The sequence below is a fragment of the Muscardinus avellanarius genome (assembly GCF_963383645.1).
Source record: "Muscardinus avellanarius genome assembly, chromosome: 11".
Lineage (NCBI taxonomy): Eukaryota > Metazoa > Chordata > Mammalia > Rodentia > Gliridae > Muscardinus > Muscardinus avellanarius.
This window is the reverse complement of record NC_137797.1, coordinates 7,110,168-7,117,129: the sequence shown is the minus strand read 5'-3', so window position 1 is coordinate 7,117,129 and position 6,962 is coordinate 7,110,168.

The following is a 6,962-nucleotide window of genomic DNA, read 5'->3' as shown; positions in this document are numbered from 1 at the left end:
GGCTGGACATGGCCTCCACAGAGCCCAGCTCTGCACAGCACTGCTGTCAGCAGCCGACCGGCCCGGCCCCTGGGGGCGTCTTGGCGGGCGTCCCCAAGGGAGGACAGGACGGACACCCTGTGACTCAGGCATCTGGTGGCTCTGAGGTCCAGGCCCAGTTCAGGGCAGCTCAGCCCTGACGGCCCAGCAGGGCCACGTCCATGGGGCCCAGGCCTGTTCATAAGCACCGCCCCGCTCTGCAGCCCACCTGCGCCTGGCCTGGCCACCTGGCCAACCCCGCTTCTGACCATCTACTGCTTCGTTCTAAGCTCAGCTCTGGCTTCGGATGCCAGGCCCAGGCCCAGCTCACCCCTCCCGGCTGTGTGGCCCTGAGCGAGTTCCTTAACCTCTGCGCCACAGTTTCTCATGTTCTCCGGGGGCTGTGGGTAGAGTCACGGGGATACTCCAGTGAGCCCTTAGCCTGGGTCCCAACCAGCAGTGGCAAGGACCCCCCCTCCTCATAGCATCACACTCTGAAGTCGTAGCTGAGGCCGCGCCAGGCCCTGGGGGAGCCCCGACAGCCCCAAGCCAGGAAGGGGCACCCAGTGGGAGAGAGCCCAGGCTGGGGAGGGCAAACCTCAGCTCCCTCACCAGCCCCTGCCAAGGCTGCTCCAGCCTCGGGCCTCCCTGCCCACGCTGTTCACACTGCCCCCCACCACTCGCCCACACCCTCACTTGGCAGTCTTGTCTCCCCCACTTCTCCATGTGCCAAAGCGGAGATGGGGGTTGGGGTTCCCAAGACCGGAGAGGTTGGATGTGATTAGCAGGCACCTTGCCAGAGCTGCTGGGCTGTGGGGCGGCAGGGGAGCAGGGCCGGGAATCCCTCCCTCCCTGCAGCCAGGCCATAAACCTGTCCTTCATCCCCGGCCCACAGGCTGCCAAGGGCCGCTGCCGTCTGCTGGGGAGAGGGGTGAGCGTCTGTGGGCCTGGCACCCGGCCTGCGTACACCTGCTGGGAGGATCCTCACAGGACAGAGACCACAGAGGCCCGCCTGTGCAGCAGGAGAGGCGGGTGCCTCAGGAGGCTGCATGCAGAGTGGAGGGGGCGGGGGGGGGGGGCGAATGTGGGCTCAGGGAACAGGGAGCCAGGCCCCGTGCGGGATAAGACAAAAGGGCAGTGAGTCAAAGGTGGCTGTAGCAGCCATGTGGGGCCGGCCCCCAGGAGGCCAGGCAGGGACGCAGGCGGTGCTTGCGCAGGGGTGGGAGCCGTTTAGGGCTGGCTGAGGAGAGGGGACAGAGGCTCTTGGGCTGCGCACCCCCAGGCCCTCTAGAGTCTCATTCCTCCCCAGCTGTCCATCCCTAGGCCAAGCCAAACTGGTTCAAAGTAGCTTAGGAGGCGGTGGGGAATTTGCACTCAAGGACGACCATGTTCAAACACAGGGCAACACAGGCCCTTGCCCGGAGTGACAGGGGACGCGTAGGCCACTTGGGACACCCAGGGGCCTGCTGGGGCCCTCTTCTGAGCGCCTCCTGTGAACTCTGGGCCAAAAGGCACCGCCCGCCATGCTGTGGGCCTGCGTTTCCCATCTTCAGCATGGAACAACGACCTTGCTCCAGGGCTGTTGGAGTAAAAGGTCATCAGCTTGCCCGGTACAGGGGCAAGAAGCCCGCCCCTCCCTGGGAAGCGCTGACACCCTCAGTGTCTCGGAGCCTCACAGCCCTCAACACTACCACTTCCCTCCTCGGGGCCTTCAAGGGATCCTGCCTAGAACCCTCTTCTCGTGTCTCCTCCCTTCTGGCTGCTCTGGGCTCAGATGCCACATCCTCCAGGAAGCCCTCTCGGGTCCCACCCAGCTCAAGGCTCCAGAGTCTCCCCACCTGACTTCAGATGTCACGAGGGCAGCGCAGAGACCGCGTGAGCATGGCTGTGTGCACTCATTAAATGTTTGTTGAGTCCCAGAGTCAAGTTCTAGGCCAGCCTGGGCAACTTAGCCAAGGCCCGGACTCGACATAAAAACTAAACAGGGCTGGGAGGTGTATGCAGAGGCAGAGTGCTCCTGGGTCCATCCCTAGCACCATTAAAAAGAAAAAGCGTGTTGAATGAATGAATGAATACATAAGTAAGTAAATGAATGAGGCACAACAAGTGTGCAGACCCAAGTCCACTCAGGGCTGTCCGGGAGTGACAGCCTGTCTTGAAGGGTGGTGGGCGTCCACGGACGACCATGACCCGTGGTCTGCGGAGTATTAACCAAGGAGGTGACTCCTCCATCTGAACCGGACATCAGAGCTGTGAAGCCCCCAACACCCACCTTACAGATGGGGGAAACTGAGGCCCAGGGTCCAGGACTGCTCTGCTCCTCCTGCCTCAGGCTCTGCCCAGGCCCCTCCAGGCCCCTGGGGGCCTCTTCCGGCGGTCACCCGCTGCTGGCCGCGGGCTGCTGGGCTGAGCCAGCAGCTGGCAGCGGTGTGTTCAGAACCAGCTGTTGGGATGACAAACTGCGTTCAGGCTTCATTAGGGTAATCACAGGCTCCCCTCCCGGCAGCGCCGCGGAGCGCGGCTGTCAACCTGAACTAATCAAACCCGGCCCCGGGACGCCCGCCTGCCTGGCTGCCGAGCCAGCCGCGGAGGCACTTGGCTGTGCGGTCCGGCAGGCCAAGTGGCTGCCCCACAGACAACCCGCATCATGGGACCACAGCAGGCCCTGGGATCGCAGGAGGCTGGGGTCCTGCTGACACAAGATCCCCACGGCCCCTTCCTTTTGTACAGCCAAGAAAACTGAGTTCACGAGGGAGGGCCAGTGACTGGCACAAGCCACCCTGCGTGGAGCGAGTCCAGGCTGCAACCCAGGTTGGCTGAGCTCCGTCACGGCCCTCCCGTCAGGCACCCTGCAGCCTCTGCAAGGCCTGGAGTGGGCAGAGGGGCCTCAGCAAGTTCCTTGAAGGACATATATGGGCTTTGAGCCCTGCACCCAAGAGGGGAGGGGCTGGGCTGGTCCCTGGCTGCCTGGACACTCAGGGGGAAGCCGCCCTGCAGCCTGGCTCCCTCCCCGCTCAGCACCCTGGGCCCTGGACACGGGCCCTCACAATCATACCAGGTCACCAGTGGTAGGTCTGGCCCCTTCATTGGCCAACTGGAGAGACAGAGGCTCCAGGGGGGGATCGGAGACGGCGGAATGCAGGGGAAAGAGAAAGCACCTGGAGGCTGACAGGCCCCCATCCATTCACCGGCCACCCAAGCCCTCCAGATAGTACAGAGCGGCTGCTCCCAGCGCTGTCTGCCGAGCGAGCACGCACGCCGGGAGGAGAGCGAGGCGCGCACAGCTGGGGATGCAGCCGCGAACTTGGCTGCACCGCCACGCCACGCCACGCCACGCCACGCGTCTGTCTGGTGGGAGAGCGCACGCGTAACGGGCCATTAATCCCCAACGACATGGGTGATGCTGTAAATGCATGAGCCGGCCTGCCGGCATCCACGAGGAGGACCGCTGCCTGCTCGGGGAAGGTCCAGGCAGGGTCCCCGGAGGAGGTGACACCCCTCTCAGAGGCAGGACCCCTCCAAGCGCATCAGCCAGGGGAAGAGAAGCTGAGGGCGGACCAGAGGGCAGAACAGGCAAAGGCCCCACGGACAAAGGTCTGCCTGTGTGGCCGGAGGGCCGGGGCGCCGGGTCTCCATTCCAAACGCAACAGGGACCTCTGGTTGCCGTGGGGAGAGTGGGGGGCTCAAGCCCCAGTCCTGCCACCTTCTGACTCAGCGACAACGCGGCCGCCGTACGCGGCCGCCGCACGCGGCTGACACGGGACGCGCCTCGCAAATCTGTCACGAAGCGCAGAGAGGGGCAGAGCGTCGACTGTGAGACGCGGGGTCACGGCTAGGCAGGTGGAAGAGGACGGCGTGCCCTCTGGCCGTGCACAGCCCGCGGCCCGCCAAGACACCGTGAAAGCAGTTCTCGTGGAGACACCGTGGCTGTGCTGGGAGCTCCATCCCTCCTACCGCCAACAAGAAAAAAGCAAAGAAAAAAAAAGTATCTGGTTCCCCGCACCTTGGCCACCTTTGGGCCTCAGTTTCCCCACCTCCACCTGCCTTGGAGCCAGTGGGAAGCAGCTGACAGCTCTCATGTCCAAGGCCTGTGCTCTGCTGCTCCCAGGCGCACACCCGAGGGCAGAGGACAGACTGCGCGGTTCTCGGGCACCGTTCCTAGACTCATTCCAGGCCCCGTGGGGCCCAGGCCTCGGATACCCACCCTGGGCCCTTCCTGCCCACCTGCTGTGTGCCAGGCTCAGCCTGGGATGTGCCCTCCAGGAGGAAACACAACGTATCATGATGGCTCCTCCAGGGACCCTCTGGGAACCGGGGCCGAGGCTGCACCCTGCCTGGGACAGGACTCAGCATCCTGTGGGAAGGCCCTGGACACTCTCCGTGTGGTTGAGAGGTTGGGAGAGGCTGGCCCTGTCCAGAGCCCCTCCCCGCCGAGATCCTGGGTGGCCTTGGGAACGCCAACACTCCTGTGGCATCACCTTCTCATGAGTGTGCCCAAAACCTGGGGACAGGGCCTGGGAGCTGGGGTCATCGTCAGCTCCCTCTTACAGAGGAGGAAACTGGGGCTGCAGGGGTGTAGAGTCCCAGGACTGCTCGAGTGCAGGGTCTGGACGCAGCTGAATGGCTGGAACCCCCACCCAGCCCCCACCCCGCCCGAGCCAGCCCTCCAGGCTCGGCACAAGCTCCCAAAGGAGACCAGCGGGCTCTGCGCCCTCTCCTCCCCACCACCCAGAGGCTGCTGGCTCACACAGGTAGTTCACTCAGCCAGTCAACAAACACCTGCGCTGTGCTGTAGGCAGCTAGGGCTGAGCAGTGAACAGGCTGCAGGGACGAGGGACACAAATCCAACCACTGCCCTGTCTGTCAAACACGCGCTGAATGCCAAGAATCGCACAGTGGAGACGGCCACACACCCGGTGCCTGCACCGTGCCAGGCTCATTTAACCCTCCGTCATCCTGCGTTGCAGGGATGACACAGAGGCTCAAATTAAGTGACTTGCCTGACACAGGCCTCAGAGCCCCGAGTGGGCAGGATCCGACCCCAGCCATGGCTCGCCTGCCTGCCCAGCAGGGCTTTAGCCCTGCACCCCGGCCTCAAGGTGAACCCGGACCCAGGACTCCCCGTCTGTCCCACCTTCACGCCCCGCTGGGCACAGTGCCCGGAACCACACTCTCCTGGACCCGGCCTGCCTTTTGCTTCTGCACAGGCCCCTGGAATCTGGACTCCATGGTCACACCGGGGACCATGCCAGCACCCGGGGCCCTGCCCACGTCAGCTGAGCCCCAGCAAAGGTCCTGGCTCTGGCTCGGCCCTGGGCCCCTCAGGCACGAGAAGAAAGGGAGGCAAGAAAGCTGACCACAGCAGGGCGTGGTGGGCACGCTGGTAATCCCAGCATTCAGGAGGCTGAGACAGGAGGATCACAATTCCCAGACGGCCTCCACTACTTAGTGAGGCCCTTTGCAGCCCAGTGAGACCCTGCTTCAAAATAGTAACTCGAAAGAAAGAAAGAGAAGAGAGAAAGAGAGAGAGAGAGACACAACTGCTCACCTGGGATGCTCTCCCCCCCATACCTCCTGTGGCTGGCACCCTCTTTTCTCTCCCGTCTTGGATAAAAGGCTGCCTGAACCACTCTGCCTCCATTAGCGACCCCCGACACACGCCACTCTCCAGCGCCCCTTGGCTTTCCTACACAGCTCTGCCCACAACTTGTGTGCAATTTACCGTCTGCCATCCCTACTCCACTGTAAGTCCTTGGGGGCAGGGGCAGGTCGGCTTACTCACAGATGGAGCCCTCCTGCCCCTCCCAGCACATCTGGTACACAGTAAGGCCGCAACATCCTTATTAAGTAAATTCACCTGCTGAATGAACACCGACTGGCAGAGGGCTGTGGGAGCCCAGCAGGGGCATCTGTGATCCCTGACCCTGAGCAGAAGGCAGCGGGAAAGGCCCTGCCTCTGGGGGCTTCCAAGTGTGTCATTGAGTGGCGGGAGCCCGGATGTGAGGGCGGGGCCCCAGGGTAGGGGGGGGTCCCCAGCATTCAGATCACCCCGCCCCACAGCACCAGGAGCACTGTCCTGGTGCCTGCCCAAGGACTGGGAGGCAGCCTGCCGCCCCGCAGGCTGCAGTGCCCTTGGCCCCACGCACGCCAGCCTGGCAAGCCAGCGGGCGCCCCAAGCCAGCAGCTTGGGCACGCTTCTCCTGCGGAGGGACGCGTGCGCTCGCTCCGGCCAGGACCTGCAGGGTGTGCATGGCATGTGTGGCGTGGCGTGGTGTGGCATGGCGTGGCAGCACAGAGCTCACACGCTGGCTGGGCCTGCCCTCCAACCCCAGGCCAGGTCTTAGCTCCCACTTCACCGCCCAGCTCAGCATTAGCCACTGGCTCTAGATGCCCGGAGCCTCCATCTGGGAGTCCCTCAGCCTGGGCCTGCTCCAAGTGACCCGTGTCCCACAGCGGCACCACCCTGCCACTGGGCACCCCCTACTTGGGCTCTTCCCTTCCCCAACTCCCCACACTGTGTGGGCCCTTCAAGCTGTAGCCGCTGTCGTCTGTCTCCTTCCCAGGCTCACCACAAAGAGACCTCAAGATTCCCCGCCACGGGGAGAACAAAGTCCAAGAACCTTCCTGGCCCTCCAACCCACCCCATGTCCACCATGCTCGGCACACTGGCCTCCTTTCAGCTCTCGGAGGCAAAACCCAACCCCCACAGGGCCTTTGCACCTGCCTGCCTCCATGTTTTTTTTTTTTTTTTAACCTGGTCTTCTCTTGGCTAGTTCAAATACTTCCTCTTTAGAGGCCTCCCCAGGTATCCTGACCAAGGCCACCTACACGTCCGCCAGCACTTGTTCTCCTGCCGCGCCTGCACATTCAGACAGCCAAGCCTTTGGTGCCTGCTGCTCCTTCCACCTGACTTCTCCCTTGCTGGGTGAACTCCTATTCATCCT